A 13,148-nucleotide genomic window follows, 5' to 3' on the forward strand; every position below is an offset into this window, starting at 1 on the left:
CCCCTCGGCCGGGCTCCGTCCCCACCGTGACACCCCCGCCCCGAACAAAACCCCTTTATCCCGGGCTGGGCTTTAACCCCACGCTCGGGTTTCTTTCAGCCGAGGCACAGACACGCACACACACGGCTCAAAAGTCACTTCGGCAGCGCCCTGGCAGCCCGACCACCTCCCTCGGAAAAACCCCACTGACTCCACTGAGCAGCTGGAAGCCCCCCCTCGCCGCTCGCCCTTCATCTGCTCCTCACACCCCCGGCGCGGAGCACACACGCCCTGGCCCCCGCTCCCCTCCCCCTGCGCGCACACACACACACACACACACACACACCCGGCTCCGCACAAAGATCCCGGGCACCGCACACCCACCCCCCGCGCCGCGGCACCCCGCTGCCAGCCCGGCGGCAGACAAACCCCCTCCGCCGCCGGTGTCAGCCCACCTCAGGCGGCAGGTACAGCCCGCCCCACCCGGGACGACCCGCCGCCGCCGCCTCCCCCGCGGCCGGGAGAGGGGCCTCCCCACCGCTGCTCGCTCACCTCCGCCGTCGCCCCAGCGGCAGCGGCTGCTGCTGCTGCTGCTCCGGTCTCTCCCCGCGGCGGCGCGCCGCGCCCCTCCTCTTCCTCCGGGCCCCCGGGCTCCCGCCCCCGGGCGCCGCCGTGCCAGGGCCGCGGCCACCCCGGTCCGCGGCTGCCTCCGCCCGTTTGTCACTCTCCTCGGCGCCTCCTTGACCCCCCTCCGCCCGCCCGGCCCGGCCCGGCCCCGCCCCGCCGCCCCGCCCTGCCCCGCCCCCTCCGGCGCCCGCCCCGCCTCCTTCCTCCCCAGCGCGTGCGGCGGCGGGGCGGGGGCAGAGGCCGCCCGACAGCTGGGGCGAAGTAGTCCCAGGCGGAGGGAGACGGGCCCCGCCGCCTCTTCGCGGCCGCCCCTCCCGCCGTCCCCGGGCTTTGTCCCGGCCCGGCGGGGCCGTCCCGGCGCGGCCCTGCAGGGGGCGGCCGCGGGCGCGGCAACAGCGGCGGCTACCCCGGGCGGTGCCGAGCGCGGTGCCCGCGGCCCGGGCCGGCCCGAGAGCAGGAGAACTTGGAAAATAAAGGTTTTGGATGGAGAAAAAAAAAAAAAAAAGCGGCCGTTAAATGAGCCCCGGGACGCCTCACTTCGGAGCTCAACTCTGGGGCGGAAACAGTGTGCGCGGGCCCTCTAACGCAAGACGTTATTGTCTTCTAACCAAGCACAGGCCTAATAGCTTTTTTTTTCCCTTATGCCACACCATTGCCTTTTCTCATTTCGCCCACAACTGGCCCATTTCGGACAGAATTTCATGACACGACAGAGGAAGCACAGCCTCATAAACTACGTGCAGCAATTTTCAACGTTTCACCCCCCTCCCCCTGCTTCTGGTGATGGCACACAAGCAAAAATCATTTTTCCGAGGCTTCTGAGAGCACTGGGGCTTTGCTACAGCCCCCCCATGCTTTCACACCACATCAGTATGGTGACCCTCAAGCTTCACAGTTTGTGGATCCCTACAAACCGTTGGAAACGTGGACCTTAAGAGGGAAAGAATTAGGGTAGAACTTGCCCCTGGACACCTTTAGGAGGTCCCTGCGAAGCCCCCTCCACCCATGACAAGAAAGGGAGAGCTTTCCTTTATTTTGGCTACACAATAGCAAGCAAGGGAAGGATTTTCATTAAAATTTTCTCCCCTTGGAGCCAACCGCATTATTTATGATAAGGCACTTTTCCATTAACTGTTGGATCAAGGTCTTTATGATTACTAAATAGCGCCTTCATTTTAGCACGGCTCTGTATGGTTTCATATACCAGGTAATTAAAGTATTGTGGAGTACACACTGAATATATCCACATGATACAACAGAGTGATTTAGGGCCCTTCAAGGAGCGTCCCAAGATTCTTTGTAGGAGCGAAATGAAAAATTAAATAAATTCAGCTGGTATACTGAAGAGCTTAGAAAAACAAGTCTGCCTGCTTCTGAAAACCAGTAGAACAAGTTTGAAGAACCTTTGGAAGCAGTGAATTACAAATTTGCAAAGCAATTGGGAGTGGGGGAGAAACAGAAATAAGTAGTAAGAAAAAGTTGTGTAGCTGTTCTGTGTTTTTTGGATTATTTTTTTTTTTTAAGCTTTCTTACTCGGTCGGGTTTTTTTAACCATGCACCTTAGTCAAGTAGTCTTCTCTAGGCTTTTTTTTTTGTTCTTCCCCAGCTGCACCACCCTTCCATTTTGAAATGTTGTGGAAACTCAAGACTCCCAAAACTGATGCTAATACAAGTTCCAAGAAACTCTGAACTGTAAATTTTTTTTTTTTTTTTTTCTTTTAACAGTAAAGGAATAGAGGTAGATAACATTTGGAGTGATGGAATTGCAGGTCTGGTCAACTGAGTTGGCTAGAGACAAAACAGAGGTTGACAGAGGGGAAAAAGTGTAAAAAACCTGCAAGAAATAATTGCGGATTCAACACTTTAAGAGACAGATCTTAGGCACAAACATCAGACTAGTGGATGAGCCAGGAAAAAAAAAAAAAAAGGATGAAATTGGACAATAGCGAGACCCAGAAGAAAGCGCAGCTTCTGCTTTTCTGATGACCAAGACACAAATGGAAACACAATTTACATGAAAAGATACTGTCAGATTTTACAATATCCGATATGAATATACCGCAACAGGAGGAATAATAGCATGGTTTGCTAAAATCAGAGATATTTAAGTGATGGAGTTCTAGATAATAATTGTAAAAATACTAACCTTTCCACACTAATACAGAAATCCTACCACTGAACAGATGACATTCATTTGATTTTTAGCATGGGACAAAGGACACGAAATAACTACCCCTACAAAACTAAGTTGTGGTACTGCATTAGAGCAAAGCTTCCCTTCAGGATATCACTTCTACAGCTGATCTGAGGAGTATTAAGTACTTGTGGGAATGACAAGGGGGAGAAGAAGAAGGGGAGGGAGGGGAATAGAAGTAGGAAAAAAATGCAGCAGGCCTACAATATAATTATACCCTTATCACTGGTAGGATTTTTAGTCTTTTGTTCAAAAGAAGGTAAAATATTGCAAGATCCAAAGTATGACCTGCACACTTCTTTCCACAAGGATGTATGTACAACCTAAAGGTAAAGGTTGGTAGTGGCCTTAAATTGACCCCCCTGAATTACTATTAGGAAGCAAAAGCATATAGACACTTTCGATGATAAATCTTTTTTTTTTTTTTTAAATCCTTAAAAAGGTCAAAGGGTTAAAAAAAATGAGGTTGTCATGAAATAAGAGGCACAGCCGCTTCGGCTGGGATCTTTCATCTGTACACAAAAAACTAAGACCCTGAAGTCAACCTTCAAAAGCAAGGAGGGCATTTTGTTATCAAGTTTATTTGCATAGTACCTCCTATATATAACATGACGGCTTAGATGACATCATCCTAGTGAATTATTATAGCTAAGGGTCAGATATTACTGATACAATTGTGCAATGTTGTAGTTAATGAGACAGTATCAGGATAAGAACCAAACCTTATTTTGTGGTTTTGTATAACTTAGTTGGACACAGATAGCAAACCAACCATGATATAATTGGATGCAACCTTGCAGGCTACAAGACTGACAGATAAGACCTAAAAGAGACACAAAGATGATGAAACAGATCAAAATTTCCTACCTGAAAAAAACCTCTCTGTCCTTTTAACTTCAGTGGTCTGAAGCTGTAGTAACCTTCCTGCTTAACCTGAGCCATGTTGCAGCACCTGGTTTTAAAATACAATGAGACGTTTATGTCATGCATGGTTTTAGGTACAGTTTTATACTACTTAAATACTAGTTAAGGCTAAGAAAATGAGAGTAAACTTTTACTGAAAAGCTTGCACAAAAAGTTGTCATGTTACAAAGTCTGCACTGACACTGAAAAACCTGAGGGGGTGGGTTAAACAAAAATCTGTTATGCTTTCTAAATGATTTGCTGCATCTTTTTCAGAGTTTTGGAAAAGACTATTATGTGTTTTTCAATTAACAGTTTCAATATGATATTTGGGTATGTAAGTAGTCAACCCTGATGGGCAAGAGAATGTAATTGATTACAATGAGAAAGGCAGCAGGAAGCTGATACTTAGTCATCAAAATCTGAGGTGTCATATGCATGCATGCATTTTTGTTTGCTTTCTGTGGAGTTTGGAGCACTATCATCAGTTTGTCTCCTTGCTGTTTCATGCATGACTTGGACCCGCTGCAGGTCCCACAATCCGGGTGCACAGGCATTCCAGACGGTTTAGAGCCAGCTCTGCACGCAAAGGGAGCAGAGCTGCAAATCCTTGCAAGCTTGTAATGTCTTTGGTAAAGCTTTTGGTAGGTAGTGATTCACATCCAAAAAATAAATGTTTTGCAAGGGTGGGCCTGAGATGTGATTATCTACTTAAACATGTAGTAGGCATTTTTCTAACATTTAAGTTACCGATTTTCATGCATAATTATGTATTAATTCAGATACTTTCATTCTCTGAGAGGTAAAATTAGTGAAGTTGATGGTAAGTAAAGGTAGTGTAGACTTAGTATAACATAAGAACATTAACATAAAAATTTTATAATTTCCCAAGCAAATAGTGGAAGTCTTATCACATGAAATATTTAGGCAAAGGCATTTCTCTGATACTGATGTTTCAGGTCTTAGTCCCAAAATCTGTCTAGGGAGAGATGCACTTTCATCTTGGGCCTCTCAGTATCGTGTAGTATGCCTCCACAAAGTCATCTGGAAGTCCTGGACGTGGGCAGCCTGTGTTCATCCTGGCATCCACTGCAATGTTTGTGGGTCCCTTTCGGCAGGGCTGCCACTCCACAGGTTGCTTCTCAGCCTGGGGAGATGCCTGGGGTTGCTCTGTCCCACGCACAGAGCTCTGCACCTCTCCTTACTGAACTTCACCAGGTTGCTGCAGGTCTGGTTTTGAAATTCAGCAAGCTCCCTCTGGACTGAAGCTTGCTGTTTGCTATGCCAGCTGCTTCTCCTGTGTAGCACAATGCCTTCCACAAATTGCATTCTGACAATTGCATCGTCCAGGCCAGCAATAAATGTGCTGGAAAACGTCAGTCCCCGGTATTGACCTTGGAGCCCCGCCACCAGTCACTGGCTGCCACATGGATGTTGCGCCACTAGTCTCTGAACGAAGCCGTGCAGCCAGTCTCCAACCCACCTGATCATCCATTCCTCCAGGCCATAATTCCTCAGCTCCTAAATGAGAATGCTACAGGGGATGTCAGAAGCCTTGCTAGGGTCTGGTTAGATCACATTCACCATTTGCTGATCACCTGCAGCCGTAGTCGGTTGTGCTGGTAAAGCACAGTTTGCCTGATGACTGTGTCACATACTTGGGAATGGACTCAGGAGGATATGCTTCACGAGCTCCTCAAACTGAGGTGAGGCTGACCATCTAGTTCCTTGCATCATCCTCCTTGCCTTTTTTAAAGAGGAACATAATGCCTGGTTTTTTGGTTTTTCTTCCTAGTTATCAGGCACTTCCCCTCATCATTGTGATTTTCAATAGATGAAGGCAATAGTGTTCTTTTACATAAGAATATAGCTAGGAAGTATAATAGTTCCTTTCAGCTCCTTCCTCAAGCCTTCGTCATTACCCAGTAATTTGGGTAGGAGTACTATCTATCCCATCTATTGAAACTGGATCTCTGTGCACAAAGGATGCAAGAATGATTGAGCTGAAGCAAAATTAAACAAAAGATCCTGGATAGGATAATGTGGTGGCTGGAACACTTGGCCAGGAGAGGAGGAAGCTGTATTCTCATTCCCCCTGAAAAGGAAATTGTTCCCATTTCCAGGCTGACAGCATTAATTTCTAGGTCATTACAGAACTGCCACAACAACATATTCTAGTTGCACTTTGGTAGAAAAATGGCTACTGTGCTTTGGGTTAAAAAAAGCGATTATCTGCTCCTTGATAAAGAAGGGCCAGGAGCTGTGCCTTCTTTCAAATAACAGCATCTCTCCTGTAGCCACAGAAAAGGGAAAGGAGGAGGTTTGCATCCACGTAGCCTCATCCTTTGTGCAAATACGTATGTGCATCGAATACCCCAGCAGTGGTGGATGGTCGTTTTGTAGCTTAAAAATGAACTAGAGACAAACTCAGAAGATCTGCTCCCCATGCCTGGAAGAGATCATGGATGGGAAGAAGCACCCATACTGCCTGACATAAGACACTTACCAGCTGGCAGCTCACCCTCCTCCACAGCACAGGAGCAAAGAGGCAGGGCAGGTAGGCCTACCCAAGCTGGAGTTCCAGCAAGAAGTAATACATCAAAGTGCGGCCAAGCCGAGCTGCCAAAACCAGAGCAACACACAGCACCAGTACCATAATTATATGAACGCCTGGTAGCCTGGGTATCTTTTGTATCACGTGTAGTTATGATTGTATCTACTACTATGTCATACTATCATCCTAGTAGTACAATTGCTCATCACTGCTACGCTGTCAAGAAAAACAGTTCTCCAGGTGGCTATTCAAAATAGGAGCCTGGTTTAAATTCTCTGAATTGCTTCTGGAGTAGCCTTTTTCTTCCTCTTGACATGAGAGCACCATCCTCCCAATGTGGGCACCAGGACTGCACACTAAATTTAGCCAATAGGCTAGGAGACACTTTTATGTCTTTTGGGCAAAAGCCCAGGCATTGGCTTTCAAGATTTGCTGCAGCATCTTTTTTTTTTTTTTAATGTATATATATGCACAAATATGCATCTGCACAGAACTAGGAAGAGATGAATCTTCTATTTAATAATTGATACTCAATCACTAATACTTATTGGGCATGGGTTTAGCTGGGCATCTGGAAAATGCATTGTGATTTTTAGGCAGCTAAACAAAAAAATGCAAAATGACTGCTTTTAACGTCTAAGAAATACATGTTGATGTGGCGCTCTGGAGTGCTATAGTCTGTCCAGCCTGTGTCATTCTAACCTTGAATATTGCTGCATATACAAGAATATACTTTAGCTTCCTCCTATCTTGAAGTAACATGTTACCCACTATTTGTGCAATACGAATTATGGTATAACATTACCATTCCGTTTAATAATAGTTGACAAGGCAGAAGGCCAGTCAAAATTAATACTAAAGTATAATAGTCTGGAAAACAGGTGCTGCAGTTGATAATAGTTCTGTTGGATGAAAATGTATGAGGAACTGGGGAGAATTTAAATGTTCTTAAATGATGGCACGAAAATGTCTATGGAGTGGAAAGAAAAAATCCACAGCAGTAAGCCATAAGAGAAAACTAAATCAAGAAACTGACTTTTTCTGTGAGTTGGACCAGAAATATATTCAGTATCATTCTCAATCTGGGTATGAAAAAGATAATCAGTTGCCTAAGAATATAATACTTATATGAGTAATCAGAATTACTACAATAACAGAAGACTTTATGCTGGCACAAGATTTTGTATAAACTTAGTGAAATCTAACAGAATATGTGGGAAATGAATAAGCTGTAAACTTTGGGAAATTCTGTGTACAAGTATCTTAAGTATATACTATATATTCCTCATGTAATATCACTGTTTTCATCAGTTTGTGTTACAAGCAGTGTCTGAATGCTTGCCCTGACCTGCTCTGTGATCTTGAGCAACTCGTCTCAGCTTACCTGCTTCTATTTCCCCATCAGTACAATAAAAATAGTAAATCTTTCCTATCTCCTTTATTATGCCTGGTCAAACGGCAAGCTAAAGCAAGATTTGCCAAAATATTTTGTACCCCTTCAGTAACACAAGATAGCCATAAACTTGCTCTAACTGGCTAAATTTGACTGATTTGTCATTGAATCAGCATAAACTATCCAGGCTAACCGTAATAAGTGACCAAAATACTTTTTGCTGTAAATGCTCTTCCAAACTTCTGCCCTAAGCATATAGTATCTCATAAGCTTTTATGTGAGAAGTCATGCTGATATACTATAAAGAGTCAATTTAACTCATTTTCTCTCCATGTAGTTTACCCTGTCTCAAGACAGTTTCTTGTTATTTGTGAATTCATGCATTTTAAACACTATGCTGCAGTCCTTAACGCAGGCAGGCTGCCCATCTGACAGAATCCCCAGGTCAGTAAGTGCTTGCTGTGGCAATTCTGTTGTTCTTCTGAATTTTTGGATGCTCCATAAGTCATCATTTTAGAAGTGAGAAGATGGCAGAATTTAATTTTGCCTGTCCTTTTAAGCAAACTTCACCCAAACAGGGAGCAGCTTGCTCCATCTGAAGCTGGGTAGACATTCTACCATTCATTGCATTTGCTGCAAGACTGCTACATCTATCAAATGCAAATTTTATCTATAAGCTAAGCTTCTAAGGTATCAGCATTTTGGAAAATAATATGGAATGCAATTATGTCCATCTTTATTCCTTAACATAAGGCATGCTTAAAATAGCAAATACAGATCCTCCTTTCTTAAGAGGAGACTCAAGTAGCACAAAGCACATACAGCAGCTCAGCGAGAGCACTGGAGGAGGCAGGAGCAGAAGAGAGCAAGCTCAGGGCCGGCTTGGTGGCCCCTGCTGGCAACATTGCTCAAAGGGTCACAGGGCAGCTCTGTCCTTTACTCTGCCCAGGCTAAGGCAGGGAAGGAGAGGGTAAAACACTGCTTCAGCTTCTTCCATGGCTACACTGAGGTCTATTTGAAGAGTCATACCCATTGTTTGTAGAATTATTTTTATGCTTACAAAGTTAGTAAATGCAAATAATCAGCATAATCCTAAAAAATGTAATATAAACTGTACTTTTTATATGGGCTGGGACCACTAAAATGTTATAGACTCAGAAAATAAAATTATTTATGACAAATTGTAGTTAACAGGTATAAAGATACAAGAGGTTTTTTTAATCTGTTTCACTGCATCTATGAAATCACTTGATTAGTTCTTTTCTAACACCTTTCTAAACACAGAGAAAATACATAGATGATGAATTTTTAGGGCATATTTTGGATAAGTTTGCTTAGATTAATTGCAGATCGTCTGGATCTACAAGAGGAAGCTAAAATATATTCATAGAAAAGTCCTATTAGACTTTGAAAATAAAATGAGAAAGACAAATTAGTGTTGAATGAAAAACGGCATTTGCATTTTGTGTGGAAGTGAGTTTAGTTTGATCATTAATGTGCTTTGATAAGCAGAATTTCATTCACTTCCCCTAAATAAGAAACTCACTCTATTTTTCCATCTTCCAGACTATCTATTCTAATGGATTTTAAAAATCAAAAATAAATCCTTTCATAAAGGGAATAAAAAGGAAAGAATCAAATTATGTTTCTTCATGCAACACAGTAAAATAACTCAAAACTTTAGATGCATATTCAAAGAGAAGACTTGTATCAAAGCAACTAACTTTGCCACTTGCTATTTTCTAACATGACAAAATTTGTGGTTTACAGGCTAAAATTTATCTTGGCACATCACAGTAGTAAAATTTATTTTACCAGTCAGTGCACTGGGAACCTGGAAAACAAACATGATGATGGCTTTGAAACAGTTCAGCAGCATTGAGTGTGATGATAAATTACTGAATATCTTACTGTTCACTATTAACCATCTCCTACTGTTCAACTTGCAATGCCAAATACCCTGGCTTTTCTGCTTTGCGTTAGTACACTGTATGAATGCAAACTGAAGTATAAATCCAGGCCACATCTTTAAAGCTTGAAGGGTTTGGGTACAGGTTGTTTCCATGAGTGCCTCATCTTCATAAAATCCTGTTAACGCTTTTATGAAGCAGACAGTGAAATTGAAACCTGTGAGAAGAGGTGAAGATCTGGCTTATGCAGCAGATGGTTTATGACTATGGAATACACTGCCCAAAAGGATTAAAGGATATTTAGATGTAGAGCAAGACCAATCTTATTATTTTAGCTTTCACTTGAAAGCAAGTCACATTAAAAACATCTTAAAAAAACCCCAAACAAATGGAGTTGAGGTTAAGAGAAAAAAAAACATTAATTTGATGATACAGTTCCTCTGAAAAAATACTAGCCTGTGTTGAAAACGACATATTAAACTAAACATATTACCAGTCTGAAGACTGGAAAACAGCACAAAGTCCATTTTGTGACAGTCACCAGCAGCAGACAGAGGGCAAAAGAGAAATTGTCTTTGCTGGCTCAGTTGAGTGTTAGGAAGAACACTCCAGTACCTTAGTGCTGGATATTCTTAGAAACATTAAGAGGTGGCACATAGGACCTTGAAGCTGAGGATTTAGCAGAAGAAAAAATAATAGAAGGATTTAAATGGATTAAGTGGGTGATGGGACTCAGGCAGAAGGAGGTGGAGATAACTTTAGCTATCTAGTAAATGAGAAGAGGGAGGGATGATAAATGGAGTCCTGAAGCTTCCACAGATTAAATTATCTGGGTGGGAGGCAGGTGTGAATTACTGGGGAAGCGCAGGGACTAAAAGAATTTTTGTATTTGCTGGTAGAAGGTAAATTCCCCTTCATATGACAGTCAACGGTGGAAACGCTTGGAGCTGCATCTACCCGTATACATATTATCTAAGGACTGGGGAATAATTCTCAGTGCAAGAAGAGAGGGAACCTTTAGTGTCTCACTGGAGACTCAGTGAAGTGAAACAGAAGGGCAGCAGAAAGATCAACATTGACATACATAGGAAAAAGTCATTAGTCACCATGGCAAAGACAACCTTACTGTAATGGAGAGGACTGAAAGTAGTCTGAAGACGAGTGAGGGAGCTACCTATACAGCAGATAGACATGCTGCAAATGTTGCTAGAAATCAATTACATATTCATGACATCAACAGCTTTTCAGTCTTATTGCCAAGCATCTTGTTTTAAAATACTTCTGCGACTATTTTCAGATCAATCCGTATTTCTCAAGTGGTAAGAATCTGTTTGGTGGCTGTGACTCCGTTATCTTATCTGCCATGTTTTGCTAGTTTTTTAGCATGTATTTATTTTCTTCCCCTTTGACTGCTAATCAAGAGGGTAATCACTATTACCCTTACAGTAAATCAAAATTAACAGATTAAAGCCGGGTTTATCAGAAGTTCTGTCAAGCTTTGTCAGAAAAATAGAAAATAAATTCAATGACTTTCTAATTAAGAATGATAAATTATGTCCCTATGTTAAACCACTATATTAACTCCCCATGTTAAGACACTAATTAGTGTCATTGCCATAATAGAAAACCAGTAATTGTTTCCCTCCTTTGACAAGTGTTCCAGATTTCAGAAATCACTGAAAGTCAAGTAGACACTTTCTACTTTGCAACAGCTTTTAAGGAAAGTGAATAGTCAAGTGGCTGTTTTCAAGGAGTTTTAGACTCATCCATGTTTTCTCTTGCACTATATTCACAGCATTAAATTCAGTGGAAGAGGATTAAGCGTTTTACTACTAATTCAGAGTCCTATTACTAGGGGTAATAGCACTCTTGCCTATCAACTGCTTTATAATCCTGTTGACATAAACCAAAGTCAGATGTGAGAAGTGTGCAGTGGTGACCACAGCAGTGGTCCCGGCTTTATCGCTCAGCAAGACTCTATGCTCTCATTTAGTAGAAATATTTTTTCAGTCATTTCATACTTACATTTTCTTAAGTCATCCATTTTAACTGTGTGCATGGGCTGGTTATGTTCTTTAGCGTTTTGACTGCATTCTTAACAGAGGGTTACAACCACTAAATCCCCTACTAGCTTGTTAAGTAGCTAGCTTGATTATTCTAAACACTCTTTGAGATCCACCCACACCATGAAGAGTAATTCCCTCCAAATGAAATCAAATTATATTTAATCGGGAAATTTAATTATGCTGTGGCAATAGGTATTTTTTGAATGCCATGGATTAATCAGACACTCAGAAGGTAGGCGGTTGATATTGAAAAGGCAGAATTTGTTTGCACTGTATGTACAGACAATTCTGAAACTGCCAGCCAAATCAGAAAGGAAGGATTTGCATTGGTACTTTTAACAACAAGTAGATTAGTAGAAGCTGTGCAGTTAAAGAAAACCAAAACAAAACTACAACAATCACCATTTTAAGCCAAGCAGAAAAGTGCAAAACCAGTGTAACTTTAATAAATATAGCATCACTGGATGCTGACTGACAGCTTCAATATTATCTCACCGTAAATGTATAATAATGAGTCGGGCAATTCAGCTTTCTGAGGAGCATTGTTAACTGTATTAGAATTACAGTCAACTCAGGAAATCATATTGATAAATACACTGAAGCCAATGCCTGTTTTTATACACAGCATCTGGGAGGGAGGAAGGGATAACGAACATGAGTGGAGTTACGACAATGCAACACAAGTATTTTAGGAACCTAGACACATATTTTCCTTAGCTTATGTCTGAACTGGAACCACTTCCAGCTCCATATCAGGGCAAGACCCCAGTATAAAAGCAGCCCCTGCCCTGGAAACAACGTGCAGCTGGGGTGAGGACATGGCCCGCAATGCCGCAGGGAGGGTGCAGCAGCAGCAGCCTCCACCCTTGTGGGTATGGAGTCAGATGAGTGTGTGCATGTATGCAATTATATTCATGTTCTGATTACATAGCCAGATGACTCAAACACATGTTGCTGCTGTTCCTAGGAGCGTAGAAAATTTGGACCACACCAGTCACCACAAAAAATATAATGGCTGTCATCACTCTGGTTTGTAAGCAAAGCACGTTGTCACCTTTATGAAAACCTACTTCTTCAAGAATAACATCAATGTGACATTTCCATTTAATCCTAATGACTGCATAATATTAATTACAGTAGCTACAGAAGCAAAATCCCAGGGAAACTAGAATCTCAATCATATAATTTTTCACAGTTGCCAGGTACTTTCAGACTACTTTACCTAGAAAAAAATAATTTTGAGAAACATTATTTTTGAGAAACAGTTGTCATGAATATAGAAATTCTGCCACGGTCACTGAAGATTCTTCTATGTCAGGCTTAAAGATGAGAATTATAAACAGAAATCCTTTTTAAAAAATGTTACGTTATGACAATTCAGTTTATTCAAATAACATCCTGAAGTTGTCAATATATTGAACATACACATCAAATACTACTGTTCAGCATTGGACTAAATCCTGTTGAGTTAGTAAGTAAGCATGATTCTTATTGTCAGTGAGTTACAAAATTATATTCTATT

The 13,148-nt window shown here is 42.2% G+C and overlaps 1 protein-coding gene across 1 annotated transcript in view; it reads right to left on the minus strand.

Annotated features, from left to right (window-relative positions):
- ANKRD50 (ankyrin repeat domain containing 50) overlaps positions 1 to 681 on the minus strand; it is a 43,257-nt gene extending 42,576 nt beyond the window's left edge. The window contains exon 1 of the mRNA XM_074867269.1: positions 532 to 681. The gene's annotated coding sequence lies outside the window, so the exon portion shown is untranslated. The remainder of the gene's footprint in view (positions 1 to 531) is intronic.
- Between the last annotated feature and the right edge of the window lie 12,467 nt (positions 682 to 13,148).

This window comes from Strix uralensis, chromosome 4 (assembly GCF_047716275.1).
Source record: "Strix uralensis isolate ZFMK-TIS-50842 chromosome 4, bStrUra1, whole genome shotgun sequence".
In the NCBI taxonomy this organism is placed as follows: domain Eukaryota; kingdom Metazoa; phylum Chordata; class Aves; order Strigiformes; family Strigidae; genus Strix; species Strix uralensis.